At 47.8% G+C, this 17402-nt stretch overlaps 12 non-coding genes across 12 annotated transcripts; all 12 read left to right on the top strand.

Moving 5' to 3' along the window:
- The first annotated feature begins 186 nt into the window (after positions 1 to 186).
- Positions 187 to 268, top strand: Trnas-gcu. Its single transcript has one exon. It is a non-coding gene; the product is annotated as a tRNA-Ser (tRNA).
- A 7755-nt stretch (positions 269 to 8023) lies between these two features.
- Trnas-gcu lies at positions 8024 to 8105 on the top strand. The gene has a single exon. It is a non-coding gene; the product is annotated as a tRNA-Ser (tRNA).
- An 839-nt stretch (positions 8106 to 8944) lies between these two features.
- Positions 8945 to 9026, top strand: Trnas-gcu. The gene has a single exon. It is a non-coding gene; the product is annotated as a tRNA-Ser (tRNA).
- Positions 9027 to 9848: 822 nt separating this feature from the next.
- Positions 9849 to 9930, top strand: Trnas-gcu. Its single transcript has one exon. It is a non-coding gene; the product is annotated as a tRNA-Ser (tRNA).
- Positions 9931 to 10769: 839 nt separating this feature from the next.
- On the top strand, positions 10770 to 10851 carry Trnas-gcu. Its single transcript has one exon. It is a non-coding gene; the product is annotated as a tRNA-Ser (tRNA).
- Positions 10852 to 11673: 822 nt separating this feature from the next.
- Trnas-gcu lies at positions 11674 to 11755 on the top strand. The gene has a single exon. It is a non-coding gene; the product is annotated as a tRNA-Ser (tRNA).
- Positions 11756 to 12577: 822 nt separating this feature from the next.
- Trnas-gcu lies at positions 12578 to 12659 on the top strand. The gene has a single exon. It is a non-coding gene; the product is annotated as a tRNA-Ser (tRNA).
- Positions 12660 to 13498: 839 nt separating this feature from the next.
- Trnas-gcu lies at positions 13499 to 13580 on the top strand. Its single transcript has one exon. It is a non-coding gene; the product is annotated as a tRNA-Ser (tRNA).
- Positions 13581 to 14402: 822 nt separating this feature from the next.
- Positions 14403 to 14484, top strand: Trnas-gcu. The gene has a single exon. It is a non-coding gene; the product is annotated as a tRNA-Ser (tRNA).
- Positions 14485 to 15323: 839 nt separating this feature from the next.
- Trnas-gcu lies at positions 15324 to 15405 on the top strand. The gene has a single exon. It is a non-coding gene; the product is annotated as a tRNA-Ser (tRNA).
- Positions 15406 to 16244: 839 nt separating this feature from the next.
- Positions 16245 to 16326, top strand: Trnas-gcu. Its single transcript has one exon. It is a non-coding gene; the product is annotated as a tRNA-Ser (tRNA).
- Positions 16327 to 17165: 839 nt separating this feature from the next.
- On the top strand, positions 17166 to 17247 carry Trnas-gcu. The gene has a single exon. It is a non-coding gene; the product is annotated as a tRNA-Ser (tRNA).
- The last annotated feature ends 155 nt before the right edge of the window (positions 17248 to 17402 follow it).

Raw genomic sequence — 17402 nt, 5'->3', positions numbered from 1 at the left:
CGATCGGATATCGACGTGGACGGATGCTGTCATTAAACGATTCGCGAGTGGGAGCTTGGTCGGCTGCACTGCAGCTTGGCATTAGACGTTAACACCGGCCCAGTACGATGTTTTGAATGCGTTTTCGAATCGACAAATGTCTTCTTTCCGCAAGCACTAGCCCAAGACACAGCTGTTGTACCAGCAGACGAGGTGGCCGAGTGGTTAAGGCGTTGGAATGCTAATCCAATGTGCTCTGCACGCGTGGGTTCGAATCCCATCCTCGTCGATGAATTTTACGTGAAGCACGCGTTTGCGGTCACTCCTTCTCCGTGCGAAACGCCACTCAGTAGTAACAACGACGCGTGTACGTGGCAGATAGCGTGTGTATGAAATACGAGACAAAACTGCCCACCAGATGAAAGCGCACAACATTCCATAGCGTATGCCCTTCGAATTAAACATCATTTCGAGATCTACAAACCAATCAAATTTCGGCTGCAGCTAAGAGTATGTTGGTATTTGCGAACTACGAGCTCTAATTTATATTTAAGTGCATACCTGTCGCAGTCATTTTAACGTATCGAGCCTATAATAATCCATCTGTAACACAAACTGTCGCAAGTGAGGCCGCCATCTACAGAAGCGATTTGGCAGGGCCTACTGGAGAGACTTGACTTTGCAGCCATCCGTCGCTAGTGGCCGACCAAACACCAAGCTCCATCGCAAACAGCAGGACAATCTTGGGCTAGGGGGAACGTCAAAACCTTGCAAGCAATATCAGTGTAGCGTATCGAGCTGTACGTTTCGTTGCAGTAAGTCTTGGAAAAGAATGCACAGCACCTTTCTCATTTGCATTAGACGACACTGCATGTCGATACAATGCTTATTCCTGCAGTAAATAGGTGGGCCGGTGATTTTGCCCCGATCGGATATCGACGTGGACGGATGCTGTCATTAAACGATTCGCGAGTGGGAGCTTGGTCGGCTGCACTGCAGCTTGGCATTAGACGTTAACACCGGCCCAGTACGATGTTTTGAATGCGTTTTCGAATCGACAAATGTCTTCTTTCCGCAAGCACTAGCCCAAGACACAGCTGTTGTACCAGCAGACGAGGTGGCCGAGTGGTTAGTTCCGCTTTAGACGCCGTGCAGTGTGGACGTGCCTAGTCTTCCGCTCCGCCGTAGCGTTACGTATAGTGGACTATCGTTTTTGTTTACGTGTTGTGTTGCAACTTCTGTGAGTGTTTCTCCGTCGTTGTTTCGTACCTTGTGTTACTTTCTGTCCTTATTTCAGTGTTTTTTGTGTAGCGGTTTCGACCGCATATTTTGAAAATGTCGTCCCAGGTTATTCCTCGTCAGGCTACAGTTAGTTTTGCTTTTGACAAGTCAACCCGCCATGTGCAACCTAGTTCTCTTGAGATTCATGATTGGTTGGTAGATACCTTTGGTGTTCAATCGGATCAGGTGCACACTGCTTATTTTGATACCGAACTGTATGTTTTCTTTGTTAAGTTTATGGACCCACTCCAGGTTGATAAAATTCTTTCTAAATATGGTCATCAAGTTCTCTTTCGGCATCGGGATGATTCTGTAAGTACCGTGCTGCTTTCCAATGCTTCCATCACGTATACCAATGTTCGTGTTTACAACCTTCCACCGGAGGTGGATAATGTCTATCTTAAGGAGGGTCTACAGAAGTATGGTGATGTAAAGAGCATTCGCCTTGAACGCTGGTCAAGCCAACATCGCCTGCAATGTTACAGTGGTATTCGTTCAGTCGAAATGCACGTTAAGCAGAATATTCCATCTCACCTGCAGATCGGTGGATATCGTGTCCATGTAACATATAGTGGTCAGGTGGGCACCTGTTTTTTGTGCAATGAAAGTGGTCACGTGCGTACCGACTGTCCGCGGAGAGTTTTTGTTTTAAAAAATTCTCTCGAACAGCGTCGCAAGTTAACGGTCGCTGACCTCGTTGCAGGTGGTTCTGCTCTTGGTGTAGCACAGTCCAGTGGTAGTATCGCCCCTCCACAGGTTTTGCGCACCCCTGATACAGAATTTCCTCCTTTGCGTGCTAAATCTGATGTTGTTCCGTCTGTCCCTCAGGTGGGTGTGCCACTTTTGAATAATAAGAGGCGTCGCCCACACGATGGAAATAGTACGGATGAGGATCTCCCTGAGATGCCCCAGTCCGAGCGACCGGCATCCTCCGAGCCACTGTGTACTGTAGCTGCTCCCTGCCCTCCTGAGGTAGCGGTTCCGGTGGCGGCTGCTGGCGCCCCTCCGGCCTCCGACGCAGCTTCTCTCGAGTCGGGTCGTCGGTCGGGCCTGTTGGCGCCGTCTTCCGAACCGACTTCGATGTCACAACAAGTGGAGCCGCGACAACTTCCTGCTTCGCTGCCCCATACCTCTGCCAGCGGAGCTGCTCCGCTTCCTTCCAACTCTGCGGCCTCGGACCTTCCTGCTCACGTTTCGCCTCCGTGCAGTCCATGTTTGCCGGAAGCTAGTGCAGGTGTTGACCATTCCGTTTTGTCGGATGTTTCCCCCGCGACCCCGGATCCCGCATGTGGACCGGCGCGGGTGGTGTCGGATACAGAACTTGACCCTCCTACGTCACCGGCGGCTGAAGTTTCCTTGCCCGTCAGCCGACGCAAGTTACGCGTTCAGCCGAACGTTAATGCTGTTCGTAAAAAACCGAAACGTAAGGGATCCGCGGAACGGGGTAGCAGTCCCCCTCCCTCGGATGCCTCAGTCACCCCTGCTATGGACTGTGACGCTGGTGCGTCGGTGTAGGTGATTTGTTTTCTCGCTTTTCTCTCTATGGTTCAAGCATACACCTTTCTTACCTTAAATGTTAACCGTATTGAGTCCGACGTTCGCATTGCCTCTTTGCGGCAGTTTATTTACGACGCCTGTGCGGACGTAGTGTTTTTGCAGGAAGTGTTGTTTTCTGATCTCTCTCTACCTGGATTTCAAACTGTTTTTAATGTCGCGCCGGAATATTCAACAGGAACTGCTCTTTTCTTTCGAGAGGGCATTCCTATTACTGACATTGAATTCCTTGACTCTGGCCGTGGGATAGGTTGTCGTCTTTTTGATCTCCGCCTCGTTGTTTTGTATGCCCCCTCTGGTTCGGGTCACACTGTGGCTCGATCGCGCTTTTATAAAGAAGAGCTTATTTATCTTTTGCGCCAGAGTCCTCGGAGTCTCCTGCTCGGAGGCGATTTTAATTGTGTTTTACGCCCTGCAGACCAGTCCCCCAATTTTAATTATTGCCGTGATTTACATGACTTAGTTCGTACGATGCATCTGCGTGATGTTTGGGAACACAAATATCCAACCCTGGTGAAATATACGTTTTTTACCGCGTCCTCATGCAGTAGACTCGACAGATTCTATTTATCTGATTTTTTATGTGATAAAATTCTTTCTGTCGATGTTATTCCTACTAGTTTTTCTGACCATTGTGCTTTTACTGCAACTGTAAATCTTAGTCGCCAACCTGCAAAACTTTATCGTTCCCAGTGGATGTTAAATGTTTCCCACCTTGCCGACAGTGCTATGGATGATGTTATAAGTGGCGTGTGGGAGCGATGTCTTCGCTCTGTCCCGCGATACCCCTCCTTGCTGGTTTGGTGGACTGCGTTTGCCAAGCCCAAGATTCGTCAGACTTTGATTTTCTACTGTGCTGCTAGGACGCGTGATTTTAAGAACACGTATGAATATTACTACTCTGTCCTGCGTGAACTATATGACGCGGCGGGTACCTCTCCACTGCGGATCCATGATGTTCGTCGTATTAAAGCCAAGCTCTTGAGCCTTAAACGACGACAGATGGATGGTCTGCGAGTTAAGTCGAAACCTCACTCTCTTGTTGAAGGTAAACTGACATCCTTGTACCACCTGCTACGGCATCAGACTCGTCGTCGTCGCTCCTTCATCTCTTCTCTTACGGTGGATGATGGGCGACAGCTTATTGCACAGGAGGAAATGGTTCGTGCTCTTCATCAGTATTACACTAGTCTATATTCTGCCGATGATTCTGGTGAGTCTCTTTCGGATGATGTCTTTGGGGATCTAACTGCGACGATCGCGCCTGACGCGAACGGCGAATTTCTCCGGGAGTTCCAGGTAGATGATGTTTTCGATTTTATTGCTCGCTCTCCGTCCAGTAAATCGCCGGGTCCAGACGGCCTGCCTAAAGAATTTTATCTCCGTTTTTGGCCTCTTTTGGGTGGCATTTTTACGCAGATTTTAAATGAGATTGTCAGGGGGATGGATGTGCCTGCCGATTTTAAAGTAGGGAAAATTGTTTTAATCCCGAAGTCGTCTGGTCGTTTATCTGCTGCCAATCTTCGTCCGCTCACATTGCTGAATTTTGACTATAAGACAGCTGCTAGAGCGCTCAATAGCCGGTTGTCTTCTCTGCTTCGGGGTGTGATTGGTGCACATCAATGTTGTTTTCATGATAGATCTATTCTGACACCAGTAGCCGAATATCGGGATGTTGTCTCGGTTGCGGCGGTTACAAACGTACATTGTGCCTTTGCCTTCCTTGATTTTTATAAGGCTTTTGATCACGTCAGTCATGTGTTTTTAGATCGTGTTTTAGGTACAATAGGTTTTAACGCTTCATCACGTGGTGTTCTTGGCAATTTGTATAGGGGAATAACAGCTCGGGTGTCAGTCAATGGGCAGCTGACGCCGCCCATTGCTATCCGCCGCGGAGTGCCTCAGGGTAGTCCGCTCTCTATGTCTTTATTCGTATTGTCCCTGGAACCGCTGCTTCGGACTATTGCTCTCAAGCTTCAGGGTATGTCCCTCTCTGGTGGGAAGCTCTCTGTTAAGGCATATGCGGATGATGTCGTTGTTCTCCTCCGTCAACGTGATGATATCCCGTTGTTGAAAGGGGCGGTTGATGCATACTGTCGTGTCTCTGGAGCGCGTCTCAATCAGGGTAAATGTAAGTTCCTTGATATTCGAGGATTTCGCGATGCTGACGTCCCTTGGGCCACTTTTGTCGATCGCCATACGTCCTTGGGGATTATCATTGATCGGTGTCCTCTAAAAATGGCGGCTCTCAATTGGAAATCTGTCACCGAGAAGATACAGGGGGCTCTGATGGTCCATGAGCAGCGCTCTGCTACCATTTTGCAAAAAGTCAGAATTTTAGACACCTACGTTCTATGTAAAGCTTATTATGTTGCTCAGCTGTTCCCACTTCCCATGATGGTGGCGAAAAGGTTGCGCCAATTGTCTAGCAGGTTTATATGGAAGGGCCATCTATTCAAGTTACGTTACGAGGTAATGACGAAACCGCGTCTCTCCGGAGGCTTGGGCCTCTCTGACATTACTCGCAAGGCGTCTGCTTTGTACGTCCGCCGAACGACTCTAATTGTTACGCAAGAAGTGACTTCAATTACATCCAGGCTTTTTACTGTTGTGCGTCCGGCGAGCCTTGCTCCACCTGTCGATGTCGGACGCCTAAATTTTAAGTTGAAACACATTCGGGAATTTTACATTGCGGTGAGTTACCTCGGTGACGTCTTCTTGCGGCGACCGGTGCCAACGACCAAGGGCTTGATTGCCCGCTGGGAGGGGCTGGCCGGTCCCAATCCAATAGAACTGGCGTCTCCATCTGTGTCCTGGAGGAACGTCTGGAAGAACGTTAGTCTGCCGATCCACTCTATGGCCGTGGCGTCCACGTGGTATAGGGTAATAAATAATTTGGTTCCCACCAATGTACGACTGCACCGTATTGGTCTTTCTGACACGGACACCTGTACTCGGTGTGGCCTCCTGGATACCCTTGAACATCGATTCACCTGCTGTGGGCACCTTGCTAATTGGCGTTGGCTCAGGAAACAACTTGCTTTTGTCACTAGGTCTGCTGAAGCCGCTTATACTATTGACATCATCGTCCGGCCCGATTCTTCCTTTTTTCCGCGGACGAAGCTCCATACCGTCATGTGGTTGATTGGCCATTTCGTACATTTTGTCAACAGTTGTCATGAAGAGGATGGACACCTAGCGTTTCGGCAGTACATGCTTACTGCTTACTGGCAGCGCTTGCGATTGCCAGGCCTCCGAGATGATTTTGCCAATATGCTTAGCCTGACATTTGAAAGAGAGGGTGTTGGCTAAGGTCACCTGTGTGAGCCATTTTCTTTTATACTGTTTCTGGATTTGCCGCCTTTATGTATGTTTCTTCTCTACACGAGGACTGAAGTTTTCGTGTTTCTTTTTTTAAATCTTTATTTCACAAAGCAGTCTACATTATATAGTCATGTTTTAGGATTTTAATTTCAGTAGTGTACTTCTTATGAAGTGGCTGTGTTGTGGATGTTCCTTAATAAATTTTTTTTTTTCAATAGATATATTTGTTAGAGGAATAATAATTACGCTTTCACTTGCTCATAATGAGCTGAGACTGAATTGCAGGCATTTAAAAAAAAAAAAACAAAAAAGTTGGTCTAGGGGTATGATTCCTGCTTAGGGTTAAAAAAAAATAAAAAAAAAAAAAAAAAAAAAAAAAGGTTGGGAGAGCGTTAGACTGAAGATCTAAAGGTCCCTGGTTCGATCCCGGGTTTCGGCAGGTATTCATTTTGATACGACGCCAATGGAATTACTGTGCTTTTGTGATAATGCAACTGCCGCTGACAACAAAAATGACTCTCTCCTGTAGCTGTTCTGGTTGCCTAGTGCATGCCGTAAGAGGAACTCACTAGACAACTAACTCCCTTAGAAGCAAAAGAATTAAAAACATCCTACCGACTGCATTCCTTTTTCAAAAAAAAAAAAAAAAAAAAAAAAAAAAAAAAAAAAAAAAAAAAAAAAAAAAAAAAAGGGTATGATTCCTGCTTTGGGTGCAATTTGAAAAAAAAAAAAAAAAAAAAAAAGTCGTAGAGCATTAAAAAAAAAATAAAAAAAAAAAAAGTCGGTAGAGCATTAGGCTTTTAACCTAAGGGTCCAGGGTTCAAGTCCCTGTTCGGGAAAAAAAAAAAAAAAAAAAAAATGGTCTAGCGGTAATAGTCGCGCATTCTAAACTGATAGTCGCCTGTTCGAGTCCACTTATATGTATAATTTTTTTTTTACTACATTTCGGCCCTCATATAAAGTTATGAGTCAAAAAAAAAAAAAAAAAAAAAAAAGTGGTTAAGGCGTTGGAATGCTAATCCAATGTGCTCTGCACGCGTGGGTTCGAATCCCATCCTCGTCGATGAATTTTACGTGAAGCACGCGTTTGCGGTCACTCCTTCTCCGTGCGAAACGCCACTCAGTAGTAACAACGACGCGTGTACGTGGCAGATAGCGTGTGTATGAAATACGAGACAAAACTGCCCACCAGATGAAAGCGCACAACATTCCATAGCGTATGCCCTTCGAATTAAACATCATTTCGAGATCTACAAACCAATCAAATTTCGGCTGCAGCTAAGAGTATGTTGGTATTTGCGAACTACGAGCTCTAATTTATATTTAAGTGCATACCTGTCGCAGTCATTTTAACGTATCGAGCCTATAATAATCCATCTGTAGCACAAACTGTCGCAAGTGAGGCCGCCATCTACAGAAGCGATTTGGCAGGGCCTACTGGAGAGACTTGACTTTGCAGCCATCCGTCGCTAGTGGCCGACCAAACACCAAGCTCCATCGCAAACAGCAGGACAATCTTGGGCTAGGGGGAACGTCAAAACCTTGCAAGCAATATCAGTGTAGCGTATCGAGCTGTACGTTTCGTTGCAGTAAGTCTTGGAAAAGAATGCACAGCACCTTTCTCATTTGCATTAGACGACACTGCATGTCGATACAATGCTTATTCCTGCAGTAAATAGGTGGGCCGGTGATTTTGCCCCGATCGGATATCGACGTGGACGGATGCTGTCATTAAACGATTCGCGAGTGGGAGCTTGGTCGGCTGCACTGCAGCTTGGCATTAGACGTTAACACCGGCCCAGAACGATGTTTTGAATGCGTTTTCGAATCGACAAATGTCTTCTTTCCGCAAGCACTAGCCCAAGACACAGCTGTTGTACTAGCAGACGAGGTGGCCGAGTGGTTAAGGCGTTGGACTGCTAATCCAATGTGCTCTGCACGCGTGGGTTCGAATCCCATCCTCGTCGATGAATTTTACGTGAAGCACGCGTTTGCGGTCACTCCTTCTCCGTGCGAAACGCCACTCAGTAGTAACAACGACGCGTGTACGTGGCAGATAGCGTGTGTATGAAATACGAGACAAAACTGCCCACCAGATGAAAGCGCACAACATTCCATAGCGTATGCCCTTCGAATTAAACATCATTTCGAGATCTACAAACCAATCAAATTTCGGCTGCAGCTAAGAGTATGTTGGTATTTGCGAACTACGAGCTCTAATTTATATTTAAGTGCATACCTGTCGCAGTCATTTTAACGTATCGAGCCTATAATAATCCATCTGTAGCACAACTGTCGCCTTCCGACAGTTTGTTTCAAGTGAGGCCGCCATCTACAGAAGCGATTTGGCAGGGCCTACTGGAGAGACTTGACTTTGCAGCCATCCGTCGCTAGTGGCCGACCAAACACCAAGCTCCATCGCAAACAGCAGGACAATCTTGGGCTAGGGGGAACGTCAAAACCTTGCAAGCAATATCAGTGTAGCGTATCGAGCTGTACGTTTCGTTGCAGTAAGTCTTGGAAAAGAATGCACAGCACCTTTCTCATTTGCATTAGACGACACTGCATGTCGATACAATGCTTATTCCTGCAGTAAATAGGTGGGCCGGTGATTTTGCCCCGATCGGATATCGACGTGGACGGATGCTGTCATTAAACGATTCGCGAGTGGGAGCTTGGTCGGCTGCACTGCAGCTTGGCATTAGACGTTAACACCGGCCCAGTACGATGTTTTGAATGCGTTTTCGAATCGACAAATGTCTTCTTTCCGCAAGCACTAGCCCAAGACACAGCTGTTGTACTAGCAGACGAGGTGGCCGAGTGGTTAAGGCGTTGGACTGCTAATCCAATGTGCTCTGCACGCGTGGGTTCGAATCCCATCCTCGTCGATGAATTTTACGTGAAGCACGCGTTTGCGGTCACTCCTTCTCCGTGCGAAACGCCACTCAGTAGTAACAACGACGCGTGTACGTGGCAGATAGCGTGTGTATGAAATACGAGACAAAACTGCCCACCAGATGAAAGCGCACAACATTCCATAGCGTATGCCCTTCGAATTAAACATCATTTCGAGATCTACAAACCAATCAAATTTCGGCTGCAGCTAAGAGTATGTTGGTATTTGCGAACTACGAGCTCTAATTTATATTTAAGTGCATACCTGTCGCAGTCATTTTAACGTATCGAGCCTATAATAATCCATCTGTAACACAAACTGTCGCAAGTGAGGCCGCCATCTACAGAAGCGATTTGGCAGGGCCTACTGGAGAGACTTGACTTTGCAGCCATCCGTCGCTAGTGGCCGACCAAACACCAAGCTCCATCGCAAACAGCAGGACAATCTTGGGCTAGGGGGAACGTCAAAACCTTGCAAGCAATATCAGTGTAGCGTATCGAGCTGTACGTTTCGTTGCAGTAAGTCTTGGAAAAGAATGCACAGCACCTTTCTCATTTGCATTAGACGACACTGCATGTCGATACAATGCTTATTCCTGCAGTAAATAGGTGGGCCGGTGATTTTGCCCCGATCGGATATCGACGTGGACGGATGCTGTCATTAAACGATTCGCGAGTGGGAGCTTGGTCGGCTGCACTGCAGCTTGGCATTAGACGTTAACACCGGCCCAGTACGATGTTTTGAATGCGTTTTCGAATCGACAAATGTCTTCTTTCCGCAAGCACTAGCCCAAGACACAGCTGTTGTACTAGCAGACGAGGTGGCCGAGTGGTTAAGGCGTTGGACTGCTAATCCAATGTGCTCTGCACGCGTGGGTTCGAATCCCATCCTCGTCGATGAATTTTACGTGAAGCACGCGTTTGCGGTCACTCCTTCTCCGTGCGAAACGCCACTCAGTAGTAACAACGACGCGTGTACGTGGCAGATAGCGTGTGTATGAAATACGAGACAAAACTGCCCACCAGATGAAAGCGCACAACATTCCATAGCGTATGCCCTTCGAATTAAACATCATTTCGAGATCTACAAACCAATCAAATTTCGGCTGCAGCTAAGAGTATGTTGGTATTTGCGAACTACGAGCTCTAATTTATATTTAAGTGCATACCTGTCGCAGTCATTTTAACGTATCGAGCCTATAATAATCCATCTGTAGCACAACTGTCGCCTTCCGACAGTTTGTTTCAAGTGAGGCCGCCATCTACAGAAGCGATTTGGCAGGGCCTACTGGAGAGACTTGACTTTGCAGCCATCCGTCGCTAGTGGCCGACCAAACACCAAGCTCCATCGCAAACAGCAGGACAATCTTGGGCTAGGGGGAACGTCAAAACCTTGCAAGCAATATCAGTGTAGCGTATCGAGCTGTACGTTTCGTTGCAGTAAGTCTTGGAAAAGAATGCACAGCACCTTTCTCATTGGCATTAGACGACACTGCATGTCGATACAATGCTTATTCCTGCAGTAAATAGGTGGGCCGGTGATTTTGCCCCGATCGGATATCGACGTGGACGGATGCTGTCATTAAACGATTCGCGAGTGGGAGCTTGGTCGGCTGCACTGCAGCTTGGCATTAGACGTTAACACCGGCCCAGTACGATGTTTTGAATGCGTTTTCGAATCGACAAATGTCTTCTTTCCGCAAGCACTAGCCCAAGACACAGCTGTTGTACCAGCAGACGAGGTGGCCGAGTGGTTAAGGCGTTGGAATGCTAATCCAATGTGCTCTGCACGCGTGGGTTCGAATCCCATCCTCGTCGATGAATTTTACGTGAAGCACGCGTTTGCGGTCACTCCTTCTCCGTGCGAAACGCCACTCAGTAGTAACAACGACGCGTGTACGTGGCAGATAGCGTGTGTATGAAATACGAGACAAAACTGCCCACCAGATGAAAGCGCACAACATTCCATAGCGTATGCCCTTCGAATTAAACATCATTTCGAGATCTACAAACCAATCAAATTTCGGCTGCAGCTAAGAGTATGTTGGTATTTGCGAACTACGAGCTCTAATTTATATTTAAGTGCATACCTGTCGCAGTCATTTTAACGTATCGAGCCTATAATAATCCATCTGTAACACAAACTGTCGCAAGTGAGGCCGCCATCTACAGAAGCGATTTGGCAGGGCCTACTGGAGAGACTTGACTTTGCAGCCATCCGTCGCTAGTGGCCGACCAAACACCAAGCTCCATCGCAAACAGCAGGACAATCTTGGGCTAGGGGGAACGTCAAAACCTTGCAAGCAATATCAGTGTAGCGTATCGAGCTGTACGTTTCGTTGCAGTAAGTCTTGGAAAAGAATGCACAGCACCTTTCTCATTTGCATTAGACGACACTGCATGTCGATACAATGCTTATTCCTGCAGTAAATAGGTGGGCCGGTGATTTTGCCCCGATCGGATATCGACGTGGACGGATGCTGTCATTAAACGATTCGCGAGTGGGAGCTTGGTCGGCTGCACTGCAGCTTGGCATTAGACGTTAACACCGGCCCAGTACGATGTTTGGAATGCGTTTTCGAATCGACAAATGTCTTCTTTCCGCAAGCACTAGCCCAAGACACAGCTGTTGTACCAGCAGACGAGGTGGCCGAGTGGTTAAGGCGTTGGACTGCTAATCCAATGTGCTCTGCACGCGTGGGTTCGAATCCCATCCTCGTCGATGAATTTTACGTGAAGCACGCGTTTGCGGTCACTCCTTCTCCGTGCGAAACGCCACTCAGTAGTAACAACGACGCGTGTACGTGGCAGATAGCGTGTGTATGAAATACGAGACAAAACTGCCCACCAGATGAAAGCGCACAACATTCCATAGCGTATGCCCTTCGAATTAAACATCATTTCGAGATCTACAAACCAATCAAATTTCGGCTGCAGCTAAGAGTATGTTGGTATTTGCGAACTACGAGCTCTAATTTATATTTAAGTGCATACCTGTCGCAGTCATTTTAACGTATCGAGCCTATAATAATCCATCTGTAGCACAAACTGTCGCAAGTGAGGCCGCCATCTACAGAAGCGATTTGGCAGGGCCTACTGGAGAGACTTGACTTTGCAGCCATCCGTCGCTAGTGGCCGACCAAACACCAAGCTCCATCGCAAACAGCAGGACAATCTTGGGCTAGGGGGAACGTCAAAACCTTGCAAGCAATATCAGTGTAGCGTATCGAGCTGTACGTTTCGTTGCAGTAAGTCTTGGAAAAGAATGCACAGCACCTTTCTCATTTGCATTAGACGACACTGCATGTCGATACAATGCTTATTCCTGCAGTAAATAGGTGGGCCGGTGATTTTGCCCCGATCGGATATCGACGTGGACGGATGCTGTCATTAAACGATTCGCGAGTGGGAGCTTGGTCGGCTGCACTGCAGCTTGGCATTAGACGTTAACACCGGCCCAGTACGATGTTTTGAATGCGTTTTCGAATCGACAAATGTCTTCTTTCCGCAAGCACTAGCCCAAGACACAGCTGTTGTACTAGCAGACGAGGTGGCCGAGTGGTTAAGGCGTTGGACTGCTAATCCAATGTGCTCTGCACGCGTGGGTTCGAATCCCATCCTCGTCGATGAATTTTACGTGAAGCACGCGTTTGCGGTCACTCCTTCTCCGTGCGAAACGCCACTCAGTAGTAACAACGACGCGTGTACGTGGCAGATAGCGTGTGTATGAAATACGAGACAAAACTGCCCACCAGATGAAAGCGCACAACATTCCATAGCGTATGCCCTTCGAATTAAACATCATTTCGAGATCTACAAACCAATCAAATTTCGGCTGCAGCTAAGAGTATGTTGGTATTTGCGAACTACGAGCTCTAATTTATATTTAAGTGCATACCTGTCGCAGTCATTTTAACGTATCGAGCCTATAATAATCCATCTGTAGCACAACTGTCGCCTTCCGACAGTTTGTTTCAAGTGAGGCCGCCATCTACAGAAGCGATTTGGCAGGGCCTACTGGAGAGACTTGACTTTGCAGCCATCCGTCGCTAGTGGCCGACCAAACACCAAGCTCCATCGCAAACAGCAGGACAATCTTGGGCTAGGGGGAACGTCAAAACCTTGCAAGCAATATCAGTGTAGCGTATCGAGCTGTACGTTTCGTTGCAGTAAGTCTTGGAAAAGAATGCACAGCACCTTTCTCATTTGCATTAGACGACACTGCATGTCGATACAATGCTTATTCCTGCAGTAAATAGGTGGGCCGGTGATTTTGCCCCGATCGGATATCGACGTGGACGGATGCTGTCATTAAACGATTCGCGAGTGGGAGCTTGGTCGGCTGCACTGCAGCTTGGCATTAGACGTTAACACCGGCCCAGTACGATGTTTTGAATGCGTTTTCGAATCGACAAATGTCTTCTTTCCGCAAGCACTAGCCCAAGACACAGCTGTTGTACCAGCAGACGAGGTGGCCGAGTGGTTAAGGCGTTGGAATGCTAATCCAATGTGCTCTGCACGCGTGGGTTCGAATCCCATCCTCGTCGAAGAATTTTACGTGAAGCACGCGTTTGCGGTCACTCCTTCTCCGTGCGAAACGCCACTCAGTAGTAACAACGACGCGTGTACGTGGCAGATAGCGTGTGTATGAAATACGAGACAAAACTGCCCACCAGATGAAAGCGCACAACATTCCATAGCGTATGCCCTTCGAATTAAACATCATTTCGAGATCTACAAACCAATCAAATTTCGGCTGCAGCTAAGAGTATGTTGGTATTTGCGAACTACGAGCTCTAATTTATATTTAAGTGCATACCTGTCGCAGTCATTTTAACGTATCGAGCCTATAATAATCCATCTGTAGCACAAACTGTCGCAAGTGAGGCCGCCATCTACAGAAGCGATTTGGCAGGGCCTACTGGAGAGACTTGACTTTGCAGCCATCCGTCGCTAGTGGCCGACCAAACACCAAGCTCCATCGCAAACAGCAGGACAATCTTGGGCTAGGGGGAACGTCAAAACCTTGCAAGCAATATCAGTGTAGCGTATCGAGCTGTACGTTTCGTTGCAGTAAGTCTTGGAAAAGAATGCACAGCACCTTTCTCATTTGCATTAGACGACACTGCATGTCGATACAATGCTTATTCCTGCAGTAAATAGGTGGGCCGGTGATTTTGCCCCGATCGGATATCGACGTGGACGGATGCTGTCATTAAACGATTCGCGAGTGGGAGCTTGGTCGGCTGCACTGCAGCTTGGCATTAGACGTTAACACCGGCCCAGTACGATGTTTGGAATGCGTTTTCGAATCGACAAATGTCTTCTTTCCGCAAGCACTAGCCCAAGACACAGCTGTTGTACTAGCAGACGAGGTGGCCGAGTGGTTAAGGCGTTGGACTGCTAATCCAATGTGCTCTGCACGCGTGGGTTCGAATCCCATCCTCGTCGATGAATTTTACGTGAAGCACGCGTTTGCGGTCACTCCTTCTCCGTGCGAAACGCCACTCAGTAGTAACAACGACGCGTGTACGTGGCAGATAGCGTGTGTATGAAATACGAGACAAAACTGCCCACCAGATGAAAGCGCACAACATTCCATAGCGTATGCCCTTCGAATTAAACATCATTTCGAGATCTACAAACCAATCAAATTTCGGCTGCAGCTAAGAGTATGTTGGTATTTGCGAACTACGAGCTCTAATTTATATTTAAGTGCATACCTGTCGCAGTCATTTTAACGTATCGAGCCTATAATAATCCATCTGTAGCACAACTGTCGCCTTCCGACAGTTTGTTTCAAGTGAGGCCGCCATCTACAGAAGCGATTTGGCAGGGCCTACTGGAGAGACTTGACTTTGCAGCCATCCGTCGCTAGTGGCCGACCAAACACCAAGCTCCATCGCAAACAGCAGGACAATCTTGGGCTAGGGGGAACGTCAAAACCTTGCAAGCAATATCAGTGTAGCGTATCGAGCTGTACGTTTCGTTGCAGTAAGTCTTGGAAAAGAATGCACAGCACCTTTCTCATTTGCATTAGACGACACTGCATGTCGATACAATGCTTATTCCTGCAGTAAATAGGTGGGCCGGTGATTTTGCCCCGATCGGATATCGACGTGGACGGATGCTGTCATTAAACGATTCGCGAGTGGGAGCTTGGTCGGCTGCACTGCAGCTTGGCATTAGACGTTAACACCGGCCCAGTACGATGTTTTGAATGCGTTTTCGAATCGACAAATGTCTTCTTTCCGCAAGCACTAGCCCAAGACACAGCTGTTGTACCAGCAGACGAGGTGGCCGAGTGGTTAAGGCGTTGGAATGCTAATCCAATGTGCTCTGCACGCGTGGGTTCGAATCCCATCCTCGTCGATGAATTTTACGTGAAGCACGCGTTTGCGGTCACTCCTTCTCCGTGCGAAACGCCACTCAGTAGTAACAACGACGCGTGTACGTGGCAGATAGCGTGTGTATGAAATACGAGACAAAACTGCCCACCAGATGAAAGCGCACAACATTCCATAGCGTATGCCCTTCGAATTAAACATCATTTCGAGATCTACAAACCAATCAAATTTCGGCTGCAGCTAAGAGTATGTTGGTATTTGCGAACTACGAGCTCTAATTTATATTTAAGTGCATACCTGTCGCAGTCATTTTAACGTATCGAGCCTATAATAATCCATCTGTAGCACAACTGTCGCCTTCCGACAGTTTGCTTCAAGTGAGGCCGCCATCTACAGAAGCGATTTGGCAGGGCCTACTGGAGAGACTTGACTTTGCAGCCATCCGTCGCTAGTGGCCGACCAAACACCAAGCTCCATCGCAAACAGCAGGACAATCTTGGGCTAGGGGGAACGTCAAAACCTTGCAAGCAATATCAGTGTAGCGTATCGAGCTGTACGTTTCGTTGCAGTAAGTCTTGGAAAAGAATGCACAGCACCTTTCTCATTTGCATTAGACGACACTGCATGTCGATACAATGCTTATTCCTGCAGTAAATAGGTGGGCCGGTGATTTTGCCCCGATCGGATATCGACGTGGACGGATGCTGTCATTAAACGATTCGCGAGTGGGAGCTTGGTCGGCTGCACTGCAGCTTGGCATTAGACGTTAACACCGGCCCAGTACGATGTTTTCAATGCGTTTTCGAATCGACAAATGTCTTCTTTCCGCAAGCACTAGCCCAAGACACAGCTGTTGTACTAGCAGACGAGGTGGCCGAGTGGTTAAGGCGTTGGACTGCTAATCCAATGTGCTCTGCACGCGTGGGTTCGAATCCCATCCTCGTCGATGAATTTTACGTGAAGCACGCGTTTGCGGTCACTCCTTCTCCGTGCGAAACGCCACTCAGTAGTAACAACGACGCGTGTACGTGGCAGATAGCGTGTGTATGAAATACGAGACAAAACTGCCCACCAGATGAAAGCGCACAACATTCCATAGCGTATGCCCTTCGAATTAAACATCATTTCGAGATCTACAAACCAATCAAATTTCGGCTGCAGCTAAGAGTATGTTGGTATTTGCGAACTACGAGCTCTAATTTATATTTAAGTGCATACCTGTCGCAGTCATTTTAACGTATCGAGCCTATAATAATCCATCTGTAGCACAACTGTCGCCTTCCGACAGTTTGTTTCAAGTGAGGCCGCCATCTACAGAAGCGATTTGGCAGGGCCTACTGGAGAGACTTGACTTTGCAGCCATCCGTCGCTAGTGGCCGACCAAACACCAAGCTCCATCGCAAACAGCAGGACAATCTTGGGCTAGGGGGAACGTCAAAACCTTGCAAGCAATATCAGTGTAGCGTATCGAGCTGTACGTTTCGTTGCAGTAAGTCTTGGAAAAGAATGCACAGCACCTTTCTCATTTGCATTAGACGACACTGCATGTCGATACAATGCTTATTCCTGCAGTAAATAGGTGGGCCGGTGATTTTGCCCCGATCGGATATCGACGTGGACGGATGCTGTCATTAAACGATTCGCGAGTGGGAGCTTGGTCGGCTGCACTGCAGCTTGGCATTAGACGTTAACACCGGCCCAGTACGATGTTTTGAATGCGTTTTCGAATCGACAAATGTCTTCTTTCCGCAAGCACTAGCCCAAGACACAGCTGTTGTACCAGCAGACGAGGTGGCCGAGTGGTTAAGGCGTTGGAATGCTAATCCAATGTGCTCTGCACGCGTGGGTTCGAATCCCATCCTCGTCGATGAATTTTACGTGAAGCACGCGTTTGCGGTCACTCCTTCTCCGTGCGAAACGCCACTCAGTAGTAACAACGACGCGTGTACGTGGCAGATAGCGTGTGTATGAAATACGAGACAAAACTGCCCACCAGATGAAAGCGCACAACATTCCATAGCG

This window comes from Schistocerca piceifrons, unplaced genomic scaffold (genome assembly GCF_021461385.2).
Source record: "Schistocerca piceifrons isolate TAMUIC-IGC-003096 unplaced genomic scaffold, iqSchPice1.1 HiC_scaffold_2315, whole genome shotgun sequence".
NCBI classification, from domain to species: domain Eukaryota; kingdom Metazoa; phylum Arthropoda; class Insecta; order Orthoptera; family Acrididae; genus Schistocerca; species Schistocerca piceifrons.
The sequence above is the reverse complement of the archived record's forward strand: the minus strand, read 5'-3'. Positions and strand labels throughout refer to the sequence as shown.